This window comes from Chiloscyllium plagiosum, unplaced genomic scaffold (genome assembly GCF_037043375.1).
Source record: "Chiloscyllium plagiosum isolate Xiang-an unplaced genomic scaffold, Cpla_swu_hap1 HiC_scaffold_31, whole genome shotgun sequence".
NCBI lineage: Eukaryota > Metazoa > Chordata > Chondrichthyes > Orectolobiformes > Hemiscylliidae > Chiloscyllium > Chiloscyllium plagiosum.
In genome coordinates this window covers 18302937-18316998 of record NW_028270169.1, presented here as the reverse complement: position 1 = coordinate 18316998, position 14062 = coordinate 18302937, and the positions used below count along the sequence as shown (strand labels likewise).

The window sequence follows — 14062 nt, the reverse complement described above, 5'->3', positions numbered from 1 at the left end:
AAATCTGGTTGTACTTGTGTGTATTACATTTTTGTTACATTACATTTCAGTATGGAAACAGGCCCTTCGGCCCAACAAGTCCACACTGACCCACCGAAGCGAAACCCACCCATACCCCTACATTTAATTTACCGTTTTTGAATTTCTTGCATCTGATGGCTTAGAAAGGACAATATTTGCTGACTCAGTGGTGGATACATTGCTAAATCAGGGTACCAAATTGAGATGTTAAAACAAAGCACTTGACAGTCAGTGAGGTAGTTTTTGAAATGTAGTCAGTGCTTTAATGAGGGAGACACGGCAGCCGATTTACTCAGAGGAAGCTCCCCAAAAACTGGCAATGAAATAATTATGAGACAGTTTTAGTTTTTACTGTTAGTTTGAGGAATAAGTTGAAACTTTATTGCTGGAACAGCACAGCAGGTCAGGCAGCATCCAGGGAACAGGAGATTCCTGAAGAAGGGCCTGTGCCCGAAACATCGAATCTCCTGTTCCCTGGATGCTGCCTGACCTGCTGTGCTGTTCCAGCAATAAAGTTTCAACTTTGATCTCCAGCATCTGCAGACCTCACTTTCTCCTCCAGTTTGAGGAATAAATATTGGCCACAACACCAGGACTGACTCCCCTTTGTCCTTTATTGATTTAGTATTGTGGGATCTTTTACATTCACCCAATCAGGCAGCTGGGGCCTTCAATTCATCTGGAAAACAGCACCTCTGGCAGTGCAGCAGTCTCTCAAGTACTGCACTAGAGGGTTAACCTTATTTTTGTGCTGCTGTGGGATTTGAACCCAGAACCTTGTCAGTTGCTTAATAATTTACACACCTCAATTTTTGTGGTGGGGGGGAAGGAATGTTGGATGAAATTTCTCTGCCTGCAGTTTCTGTTCAATTGCACTCAACTCACTCAGGTTTCCATGAGTCTTTATGTAAATTTGGGGGGGAAAAAAAGCTGTGTTTACCCACTGAACCAGCTTTATCCCAGATGGAACCAATCGCCATGTTGTGCAGTCTTGGGGCTTTAGGTGATGCTCCAAATATTAAGCTGAAACATTTGAGCCTAAGGACATGAATCAGTAGGCTTTGATAGGTTTCTGATTTAAAATAAATTGCTACAAAATTTACTGAAGATTCACTACTGTACTCGAATCTAATCTGGAAATTAGTTGTGTATTATTCTAAATGTAATTTTCAGAGATTTTAAAATTGAGTTAACCGTAGGTGATGGATTGGTAATACAATTTAAACATTTTGTTTTGTAATCCAACCTGTTGTCAGTTGAATAAATCAATCTTTATCAACTTACCACACTTAAATCCAACAATGACTTTGTTTAAAAAAAAGCAAACATTTTTCCGAAATTTACAGGTTGAAATGTTTCCATTACACAGATCCACGGCAGAGTCTGTATGGGATACTGTGCTGTAGTGGTAATGTCACTAGACTATTAACCCAGAGTCTCAAACTTAAGTTCTGGGGCCATGAGTTTAAATCCCACCTTAGCAGATGGTAGGATTCAATTCAATCAAAAAATATCTGCGATTAAAACAGCTGGTTTAATGATGACCATGTAACCACTCAATTGTTGTATGTACCTATCTGATTCACTAATATCCATTAGGGTAGGAAATCTGCCATCCTTACCCAATCTGGCCCACACTTGACTCCAGAACACGTGGGTGACTCTATACCACAGCAATAACTGTCCTTTGAAATGGTCGAGCAAGCCACTCTGTTTCCAGGCAATAGCCAACAATGCTCACACACAATCAACACTTTAAAAAAAATGTTTGAGCTGGTAACTCAAGTTTAACAAGTTTTTCAAAGTGAGCACTTTGGTACCAGATTTGCCTATTGTCCCTGGGGCACAAACTCAACCCTCACTTGTTACTCAACTCTTGACGTCCATCCCTCTGTCACAGCATTGCAATTGAAATACTCCTGGGACCTGTTTTTGTTCAGTTTGGACTAATCAGATGAAACTCAATGCTTTTTGTACTGATCCTTACCACTTGGTCCCAAAAGTGACCTGTCTGGATAATGAGTCATAGATATTTACAGCATGGAAAAAAGGCACTTCGGCCCAACTTGTCAGTGCCACCCAGTTTTTGCAATTAAAGTGGTCCCATTTGCCTGCATTTGACCTATATCCCTCCATACCTATCCCATCCATGGACCTGTCCAAATGTTCCTTAAATGGAAAAATTGTGCTCACCTCCACCATTGCCTCTGCCTCTGGTAGCCGGTTCCAGACTCTCCCCACCCTCTTGGGTGAAATAAATTTGAAAGTGGCAGACCAACTGAAGTGGGTGAAGGATGGTCCTCTGAAGGTTGTAATAAGGTGGGAGTTTTACTTGTATCAGATCTATGCTGGACCCAGATATGGACCAAAAGTTAGGAGCGTGTCTGCAGTGAATGTTGAAATGCAGGGGGTAAACTAGATTAGATTACTTACTGTGTGGAAACAGGCCTTTCGGCCCAACAAGTCCACATCTACCCTCCAAAGAGCAATCCACCCAGACCCATTCCCCTACATTTACCCCTTCACCTAACACTACACACAATTTAGCATTGCCAATTCACCTAACCTGCACACTTTTGGACTGTGGGAGGAAACCAGAGCACCTGGAGGAAACCCACATAGACAGTTGCCTGAGGCAGGAATTAAACCCGGGTCTCTGGCACTGTAAGGCAGCAGTGCTAACCACTGTGCCACCCACAGTTGTTGTGATTTTTAACTCCAAACACGGTCTTTCCAAGTTGGGAAGATAAATAACACGAGGAAAGAGAAGGCCCTTGTATCAATGATGTGATATTTTTGGTCTCGTTGTGCCACAGATGAATACTTAGAGTTTGCTGGAAGACATCACCTTGTTATTTTAAGAAACATTTTACTGTGGCTTCATCTTGCCACAAGGCTGTGAGACCAGGCAAAATCATGTGACATGTCATCACTTCCCCTGATCCATACTGGCCTTTAGCATGTCACATAGTCAGATTTCATCACTTCCTGTGATGTATGCTGCCTTATTAGCATATAAATTAGAATTAACCCCTTGTGATTTTAGAAGAGCTATATTTACCATAGTATTAAAGAAAAACTGTGTGAGAAGGAAGGTAGTGAGGGAGGGGTAGGAATGAGTTTTCTTTCCTCTTTCTCTCAGATTTTGGCAAAATATTTCTGATTTTAGTTTCCCTTTTCCTGAGTCGTGTTCTTTAATTTCTAAGCACATAAATTTGTAATGTGTTCTGAACAGCGTCCTGGAATAAAGAATTGACTTCAATTTATCTCGAGTCTCCTGCCTGTCTCCTCTTGAATAATTAGAAAGGCGAAAATAGTATTTGTGTTTCGAATGTTGTGGGCTGATCTGTAATTTGCAGGTTTGGATTGTAATTAAACTCTGTGATTTGTTAGGCCAACATAGAACCACATTTCAGGCATAAATGCAGGTTTTTAGGTTACAACAGCTTTTTGGAAACCGTGAGGCAGACTGACTGGTCTTTGAAATCCAAGGAGAGTGGGTTACAACAAATTACACACTTGGGTGGTGTGTTTAAACTGCTGTTGACTTTACATGAAAATATTTTCTCGTTGAGACACCAGCCTGTTGCTGGCTATGGGGCAAATGTCCAGCAGTGTGATGTTCCTGATGCTCAGCTGGTGTGAAAGTTCAGTCGGACTCTTGTTACATATTTATAGAGTCATAGAGATGTACAGCATGGAAACACCATTCGGTTGAACCCGTCCATGCCGACCAGATATCCCAACGCAATCCAGTCCCACCTGCCAGCACCCGTCCAAACCCTTCCTATTCATATACCCATCCAAATGTCTTTTAAATGTTGCAATTGTACCAGCCTCCACCATTTCCTCTGGCTGCTCATTCCATACACATTCCATTTTCACCCTTTGAGTGAAAAAGTTGCCCCGTAGGTCTCTTTTATATCTTTCCCCTCTCACCCTAAACCTATGCCCTCTAGACTCCCTGGACTCTCTGGACTCCCTGGCCCCAGGGAAAAGATTTTGTCTATTTATCCTATCCATGCCCCTCATAATTTTGTACACCTCTATAAGGTCACCCCTCAACCTCCGATGCTCCAGGGAAAAAGCCCCAGCCTGTTCAGCCTCTCCCTGTCGCTCAAATCCTCCAACCCTGGCAACATTCTTGTAAATCTTTTCTGAACCCTTTCAAGTTTCACAACATCTTTCCCATAGGAAGGAGACCAGAATTGCATGCAATATTCCAACAGTGGCCTAACCAATGTCCTGTACAGCTGCAACATGACCTCTCAACTCCTGTACTCAGTACTCTGACCAATAAAAGAAAGCTTACGAAACACCTTCTTCATTATCCTATCTACCTGCGACTCCACTTTCAAGGAGCTATGAACCTGCACTCCAAGGTCTCTTTGTTCAGCAACACTCCCTAGGACCTTACCATTAAGTGTATAAGTCCTGCTAAGATTTGCTTTCCCAAAATGCAGCACCTCTCATTTATCTGAATTAAACTCCATCTGCCAGTTCTCAGCCCATTGGCCCATCTGGTCAAGATCCTGTTGTAACCTGAGGTAACCTTTTTTGCTGTCTACTCCACATCCAATTTTGATATCATCTGCAAACTTACTAACTGTAAGCATACAAGTCATTTATGTAAATGACAAAAAGTAGAGGACCCAGCACCAATCCTGTGGCACTCCACTGGTCACAGGCCTCCAGTCTGAAAAACAACCCTCCACCACCACCCTCTGTCTTCTACCTTTGAGTCAGTTCTGTGTCGAAATGGCTAGTTCTCTCTGTATTCCATGAGATCTAACCTTGCTAACCAGTCTACCATGGGGAGTCTTGTCGAATGCCTTACTGAAGTCCATATAGTTCATGTCTACAGTTCTGCCCTCATCAATCCTCTTTCTTACTTCCTCAAAAATCTCAATCAAGTTTGTGAGACAGGATTCCCACGCACAAAGCCATGTTGACTATTCCTAATCAGTCCTTGCCTTTCCAAATACATATACATCCTGTCCCTCAGGATTGCCTCCAATAGCTTGCCCACCACCGACGTCAGGCTCAACTGGTCTATAGTTCCCTGGCTTGTCCTTACCACCCTTCTTAAACAGTGGCACCACGTTTGCCAACCTCCAGTCTTTCGGCACCTCATCTGTGACTATCAATGATACAGAAATCTCAGCAAGAGGCCCAGCAATCATTTCTCTAGCTTCCCACAAAGTTCTAGGATACACCTGGCCATGTCTTGCGCGTTTCAAGACATCCAGCACTTCCTCCTCTGTAATCTGGACATTTTGCAAGGTGTCACCATCTATTTCCCTACATTCTATAACTGCCATATCCTTTTCCACAGTAAATACTGGTGCAAAATACTCGTTTAGTATCTTCCCCATATAGAATCCTTATAGTGTTGAAACAGACCATTCGGCCCATTGTGTCTGTACCAATCCACCAAAGGATATCCCATCTAGACCCGGTCCTCTACCTCTGTAACCCCATGTTTCTCATAGCTAACCAACATAACCTGCAAATCTTTGGACGCTACAGGGCAATTTAGCTTGACCAACGCACCTGCACATCTTTGGGTGGAAACCGGAGTACCCAGAGGAAATCCACGCAGACACGGGGAGAGCATTCAAACTCCAGATGGAGAGTTGCCCAAGGCTGGAATCAAACCTGGGAACACTGTGAGGCAACAATGCTAACCACTGAGCCATCATGCTCCATATTTTTCACATGATCTGACAAGGATTGCCCTCCACAATGTTAAGAGTGAAGCTGGGCTCAGGTGGAAGCTCTTTTGCCTCTGAGAAGGAAGGTTGAAAGTTCAAATCCCAGAGAGGGATGATGGGCCGACATTCCAGTGCAATACTGAGGGAGTACTGCACTGTCTGGGATGGCGCTTTCCTGGCAAGGAGTCTAAAGCAAGGTCTCAGTTGGCCTTTCAAATGGACGTAAAGATCTTTGGTGATGTTTAGAAGAAAGTCCAGTGAAATTCTCTCCTCTGATGGACAGTACTTGCTTAATGCTGATCCAATGAAAAGGAACTAACTGGTCATTATCTGATTACTGTTTGTGGGAGCTTGCTGTGCTGAAATCAGCTTCCATGCATCATACATAACAACAGTTCAAAAGTATTTCATTGGATGTTAAAGCACTTTGGGATATCTTGAAGTTAGAAGAGTGCTTAAAAGCAAAGCCAAGTCGTTTTACCAACCGCTGCTTAAGGTCTGAGTTTTCACTAGAGCATAGGAGGTTGAGGGGTGACTTTTGTAGAGACTTATAAAATCATGAGGGGCATAGATAAGGTGAATATCAAAGATCTTTTTCCCTAGGTTGGGGGGAGTTCAAATCTAGGGGGCATATTTTTAAGGTGAGAGGAGAAAGATTTACAAATGATATGAGGAACAACTATTTAAGACAGAGAGTGACTTGCTTGTGGAATAAACGCCCAGGATGGATGCAGGTACAGTTAGTGTTTAAGACATTTGGATGACTTCACAGGCAGGTGGGCCTAGTTTAGTTTGGGAACGTGATTGGAGTGAACTGGTTTGGACTGAAGTGTTTGTTTCCATGCTGTATGATGCTATGTCTCTATGCCTTGTGCTTAGTTGCCCCTGCACAAACCTTGTTGTCCCCTCAGGAGGAGTCCTTCATCACTGTGCCAAGGTTTATAGAGAACATGGTGTTTTTAAAAATTCTCAAGGTCAAGGACCAGGCTCGCAGGAAAGTAGTCTGACACAGAACAAACAGCCAAGAGGCGAGTCTGCTAGAATATAAGTGTTTTATTCCCCGCAGTGTCCCCACAACCAGTCTCGTACTTACAACGGGTCTGGCTTATACTCACTCTACATGTTACCAAAACTGGGAGCCGTCAGTTCTCGTAGAGCGGTTGCCAACAACCCACGCTCGGCGGTTAAACGTAACCCCGGAGCAGACTCTACCGAACTGGAGACTTCTCCAGCTGATATACCCTTTTCCAGATATAAACATTCATGTGAACAGCAGAGCAAGGCTAAAAAACACATTCCATTCTGGTTACATACAGATAAGAAGATTCACACGGGAAGGTGTATAACAAGATTCACACGGGACCAAGCGACACCTTCCATTTTCGGTTAGATTCACACATGTATTGGGACACAATTTTAACCCTTTCACCACATTCCACTGCTTGGCCCAATACATGTGTTGCATAATGATTCACACATGTATTGGGACATAATTTTACACCACATTCCACTGCTTGACCCAATACATGTGTTACATTATGCCCATATGTATTCTTTCTAACAAGCGCCTATGTACACGCCAAATATACAAGCAAGTCAGGACATTACAGCATGTTAAAATCACCAGGACCGCTACCAGGATCGACAAGGGTGGGAACAGGAATGTCCCCGCAGTGGAGGACATACCACTCAATATGTCCCACCAATGATGAGCTGACTCCACGTCCACTACACGGGCAGCATGTACTACCTCCTGTCCATGTATAAAGGTAGACACCGTAACCTTGGTGACATTGATTTGATGCTTTCGTAATATCTGCTTAAGCTCCTCGGATCGGTCCAATGCCCGCTTAAACCGATCCAGGGAAATGTTCCAGGGATTCCTCAGCACTTTCCACTGCACCTTGGTAAAGTGGCGAGCACTGCTATAAGTGGTCAACAAATAGGTGTGATTCTGCCAGTGCCACTGATAGACATTTGAGAGGCATCCCGAGAACGGTGCTGAGGGAAGCATAGGATGTGGATTATTGGTAGCCACACAGAGCGAGTGTGGCCCAATCTGCCACATCATGTCCCTTGGAGTCTCAACAGTCCATTCGCACAGGGCCGTTCCCTTAGTCAAGCAAGGGTCCCGATACCTGTCCATCAGTAGGCAAGTTTTCCCCTGATCAGTCTGTTCACAAGCGGACAGATCATAGGTAATATTGGTATCTGGGCTAAACCACTGTCCCCTTGTCTTCAGAAAATAATATCCAGAAGATGTAATCACTGGTAATACATAATATCGACAGACCGTAACAGTGTGGGTTACATTCATGGTAACAAAGTATCCGTTACACATAGTTGCGTTACACCATGTTCGCTCTGGATGGGTTATCATCCACAATTTCTCAGATACATTCCATAGTCCCCTCCACGCCTGTACATTGGGGGATGTTACCACACGCAAAAAGCGTTCTTTCTGTATTTGAGCATGCAACATTTGAATATGACAGGCAGTCCAATTTAACTGAGCCGTAATGTTCTCAAACAGTTCCTGAGTGGCGCCCCAGACATCCAGTTCCCATTGCAGAGATCGTATCATTATTTCAGCTGTCTCTCCTTGAGTCATCATTACGGATGGCATCCACCTTCCAATAGTATGTAGTCCTTGTGAGGTGGCCTGTCCCGTGTTAGATAATTTAGTACGGGTTACCTCAGAGTCAATGGCATTCGAGATACCCATAACAGTTCCTGCGCCTCCCAGCAGGGTGTCGTACCACGCTCGTCGCCGCCTCTTGGTATGACACTCGGGTATGAGGGGCAACTGTACCCGCCAATGAACATCAGTGTGCAGTACCGCCCGGGCCATCTGTTGACAAGTTGACATAATAGGGGCCAACTGTGTTCGATGCGACCACACTCCCCCCGTGGCACCCCTCTTCGGTGCTGGCCCGCCCCGCGTGGGGTTTAATAACGCCTCAGACGGGGCGTTCGTCGAGGGCAGTACCATTATTAACCACATGAATCGATGACGATTCCGAATATCGGTGGCATTGCGCAGCCACAGATCTTCCCCCCGAGCTGTGACGCTCCAATGAGTCCCCGTTGTCCCGCATGTCTGGGTGCGTCGGTCCCACAAACACGTCTTGACTTGGGCATTTACCACCAGGGTGCAATTAGGCGGTATGAACGATATGTCATATTTTTCCCCATCCCGGCGCATGTAGCACTGTGCACACGTGTACAATTGACAGTCGCTGGTGAGAGTCAGAACAACGCACTGCTGACCGGGTTCACATGTAAAGTCGTCCTGCGTCCGTCGCTGGCTACTGGCCTCCCACCGCACCTCATGGCGGGCGACCGGTACCAGCGTCCAGGCCGTGATACCGATGCCCTGGAGTGGCCATCCGATCGCGAACATCGCCAATAGGAGTCGCAATCCCCATGACCACCCCATGTTCAAGGCGGAGGGTCAGCCTGCGGGTGCATAGCAATTACAACATTATTTAGGTCTCACGTAAGTAGCACTGGTTCGCCGGGACATTTGCCCAGGTCGGGTCTCCAGGGTACATAATGGTGACCAGACTGTCCTTCCCCTGTGCTATGATTTCGGCCGGCCTGGGGGGGCCGGTCGTCTGGCGCACCCATACCTTGGCCCCCTTAGTGTCAGTAGACCCAAATCCCCCCGTCCCACGCTCAGTAACCGTAACGGGAGCTCCCATCTCTTCCACCGTTGTAAGGTTACATGGCTTAATGACCAATTGCGCTATTCTGTCCCCCTTCTGTATCACGTAAGGTTCAGCGGTGATGTTGACCAGGATCACCCCCAACTCCCCTTGGTAGTCTGCGTCAATTACGCCTGCCATCACATCAATCCCCTTTAGTGACAGTCCCGACCGCGGGAGGATATGCCCATAGGTTCCAGGGGGACAAATCAACCCTAACCCGGTCTTAATCACCGTAGGTTTCTGTTGGATCAAAGTCTGGGCAGTTAGTGCTCGTAGGTCCAGTCCAGCCGAAGCCGGCGTGGCCCTTACGGGAATATCAGCTTCCTCAGCGAACTTCCACATTTTAATAGGCTGAGTCTTTGGGGTATCACATACTCGTATCATCCTATTCAAGGGTGTTACCCCATTTCCTAATGGGCGGTTATTAATTTGTTTCACCACCCGAATTAGTTGCTTCCTCCAACCCGTTAAGTCATTGCAACCTCCTGCTTTTCGTAGTGAGGACTTCAGAAGCCCATTCATTCGTTCTATAAGTCCCGCAGCTTGTGGGTGATAGGGTACATGATAAACCCATTCCAAGTGGTTATCGTGACCCCACTGCTTTACCGCCCTTCCTGTGAAATGGGAGCCATTGTCACTCTGGACCTGTATGGGCAATCCATAAAATTGTTCAATCAAATCTAAACATCGCAAGGTAGCCTGTTGATTGTTGTGACGACAGGGATGGGCTACCAAAACCCCAGACATAGTGTCCACAGCTGTACATATGTGGTTACATCCTTGTGAGGAGGGTAAGGGACCCACAAAGTCCATTTGCCAGCTCTGTCCCGGACCATCCCCCCGATGGATATGTCCCATCATGTGTTGGGGCACTCCCTGCCGCTGATGTTGACACTGCTCACACTGGTTTACTGCAGTCTTAACATCATCTACCATAAGATCTATTCCTCGGTCTCGAGCCCAGTGCAAGGTTCCTTGCACTCCCCAGTGCCCAGCCTTAAGGTGTGCCCATCTAGCTAGGTCCACTGAGGTGCCCCTTTGCACCATCATGGTTCGGACGATACCATCCACATATCGGTTATGTAGAGCTTCCACATCATTTCGAGAGGTATGGGCATCTACGTGGGTGATGTATATGACCAGGTATTGAGCTTTCTCCCATATATCCTCCCATAACTGTTTACCCCACACTTCCCTATTCTGGATCATCCACTGATTGGCCTGCCAAGTTGGCATCCATTGTGTCATGCCGTTAACCACTGACCACGAGTCAGAGAACAAACAAACTCCCATGACCCCTGCTTGCATGACTACCATATGCACTGCCTTTAATTCTGCCCACTGACTACTTTTTCCCTCCCCTAATTCTTCTAGGGTAGTGCCTTGTTTTGGGTTAAAGGCGGCAGCTTTCCATCTACGCTGTCCCGCTTTCCATTGGGCTGACCCATCTACGAACCAAGCCGTGGCTTGTTCATCCGGGGTCAGTTCATCATACCGTTTTCCCATCTTAACGGGTGATTCCTTGTATTCAATCACCTCAAACCGCTTTTCCCCTTCCTCAGGGGCCTCCGCCACTTGCTCATGTAGGACTGACACTCCTTTCTGTCCAGTCCGCACTCTCTCCGACACATACCATTTCCATTTAATGATGCTGCTCTCTTGGGCAGTTCCTATTCGGTGGGTAGTGGGGTCACTAAGTACCCACGGAAGAATAGGGATAGCTGTTCTCATGATCACTTCATGTCCAATGGTCAGGGCTTCGGTTTCCACCAAGCCCCAGTAGCATGCTAATAACTGTTTCTCAAAGGGGGTATACCGTTCCCCTGCCGGGGGTAATTTTCGGGACCAAAATCCCAGTGGCTTACGGGTCCTTTCCTGTTTTTGCCATAAGCTCCAATTGGCATAATCCCCCTGTGCTGAGACTTGCAGTTCTACAGGTCCTGACTGTATCTTTCCCAAGGATACAGCTTGCTGTATCGCTTGCTTGGCCATTTCAAATGCAGTTTGATGGACCTCCGTCCATTCGAACGCTGCCTTTTTCCTCGTAACTCGATACAAAGGTTTTAAAATTTGTCCTAAATGGGGAATATGCTGTCTCCAGAATCCGAATAACCCAATAAATTGCTGCACGTCCTTCTGGGTGTGAGGGACGGCAAAGACCTGAATCTTATTTTTAGCTTTCGCAGTGATTTCCCTTTCCCCCTTGTTCCACACGATTCCTAAGAATTTTACCGTTTGTGAGGGACCCTGGATTTTGGCTGGGTTGATCTCCCACCCATATCCTCGCATATGTTGAACCAGTTGGTCCAGCAATTCCTGAACCTGCTTCTGACTTGTCCCCTGTATCATCATATCGTCAATATAGTGCGAGATCATCACTTCGTCAGGCACTTTAAAGGCAGCCAAGTGTTCTGCAACTATCCGGTGGCAGATAGTAGGGCTATGCAGATATCCTTGGGGCAGTCGTGTGAACGTGAATTGTCTACCCTCCCAAGTGAATGCGAACTGTTCCTGCCTATCTTCGGGAATAGGAATTGTGAAGAAGGCATTAGCCAAATCAATTACTCCGTACCACACCCCTGGATGATGTTGGATTCGTCCTATAATAGTGACGGCATCCGGGACCGCTGCCGTCAAGGCTGGAGTGTGACGGTTTAGTTGCCGATAATCTACCGTCATCCGCCATGACCCATTGGCTTTATGTACGGGCCATAAGGGGTTATTCCACGCCGTGGTGCATGTCCTAAGCACTCCCGCTTCCAAATAATCCTTAATTGTGGCGGATATTTCTTTATGTCCGCCGGGAATCCTATACTGTCTAAGACTTATTACGCGATCGGCGATCGGGATGGGGAAGGGGTCCATCTTAACCTTTCCCACTAACACCGTCCTACAGCGCAAAGCCATTTTCGTGATTCCAAATTCAAACTTCCCTTGTTGGAGGTGAAGTGTTAAACCGGCCAGAATGTCCATTCCCAGGATCCATTCTCTAACCGGTGTAATGATAATTGAATAAGTTTTAATGGGCATTGTACCTATCTTTAGGGGCAATTGTACTGTTCTTCCTTCAATCAGATTACCTCCCAGCCCAACCAGCGTGACTGGGGTTCCTTTAAACTTATGGGGCGTCCCATAGATTAAGGTGGCCTCCGCCCCTGTGTCCACTAGAGCCATAACGGTTTGGACGGATTTGCGCCAATAGATAGTCAATGATACATGAGGTCGAATGTCGTCTGCTGACCATTGGCTCGTTCGTGGGCAAACCCTTGGGGCTTGGCCCGATTCCTATTGTTCCTCCCATTCATCTTCCCCAGACAGCACTGGGTAAAGACGTTTGCCTCGCCCTTCTTTGTTCTTGCCTTTCTTACTAGGTTTCCGGCCACGCCTATCCACTTTATAACACTCTCGGAGGGGAGGCCGTACCTCCTCCTCCTCCTCGTCCTCCGAGGATTCCCACCGCTGGGAAGTGGAAGTTCTACCCCTTCGAGGCTCATTAACAACCGGACCCCGTGTCTGACATTTTTGTGTTAGTAATTCCACTAGGTCTTCCATAGTGGGTCGGGACTCCGTCTCTACCCGGGACACCTTCAGTCCCTTTCGTCTGCATAAGTCTTTTAATTCCGGTGTAGGTAGGCCATCAATCTCCGATGCTGGGACCTGCGCCCGTATCAAAGCTTGCCACAAAGCACGCCGTGAGGGGCCTTGGTTACTTCCTTGATTAGGGTTTACTTTTCCCCCTGCCCGAGCCTCAGGGCGACGCCCCTCCGTGCCCCCCTGAGAAGCACGGGTTGTGGGTCCCCAATCCCCCAAACCACCCATCTCCCTCATCATACTACGGGCATCTCCTAGGGTTTCTCCCCGTCCACTCAACATTATGGTTAATAACAGTGGTTTATAATGGGGGGGGGGCAGTCTTCACTAGATGGTCTCTAGTCTGTCTACTAACATTTGTGTTATCTACCTCGTCCAGCACTCCCAGCAACAGGGCATCCCGCACACACAAACGGGTTAGCCTCTGAACCCCTTCCTTAATCGTTGTCCAAGTTCCTTCCAAGGGGGGCCAATCGGACGGGAAGGGATACTGTTCGGCCACTGCCCTGGCATACATCCCAAATAGGGTCCCCATACTGCGATCTATTACCATATCCTTGGCTTGGTTGCGGTACCCCAGGTCTATGGCAGCATCCTTTGCTAATCCACCAAACTTGGGAGCATCCTGATAGTCTACCTGCACTTGTTGCCCCCCTTCCTCGAGGAGCCGAATTAGCCATAGCTCTAACGGCTCCCCAGGATTACGTCGGGTTTTCTGGGTGATAAACAGCACCTCATCGGTAGTGAAGTCTTCCGTTAATTCAGAGAATTCTGCGGGAGGCTGAGCCCGCGGTAATTCATGCATAATTGCCTCCCCTTGTTCATTCCGTATAGGGTTTCCTTTCTCATCTAACATTACCTCCCGTTGCACTGGGAGACGTCTCTAAACCTGCTTTCTCCTAACCACTGGTTTAGCTTGGAGTACGGGTGGGTCCTCTTCGTACTGATCATCTAAATCTCCCCAAATGTTCCCATCCCAATGATCGATATCCCACCGATCCCCGTTATTTAACTGGGCTACAAACG

General features: G+C 46.8%; 1 protein-coding gene across 1 annotated transcript in view; it reads left to right on the top strand.

The window, feature by feature from the left end:
* Nucleotides 1-14062, top strand: part of cuedc1b (CUE domain containing 1b) — a 170661-nt gene that overhangs the window by 29810 nt on the left and 126789 nt on the right. The window lies entirely within an intron of this gene.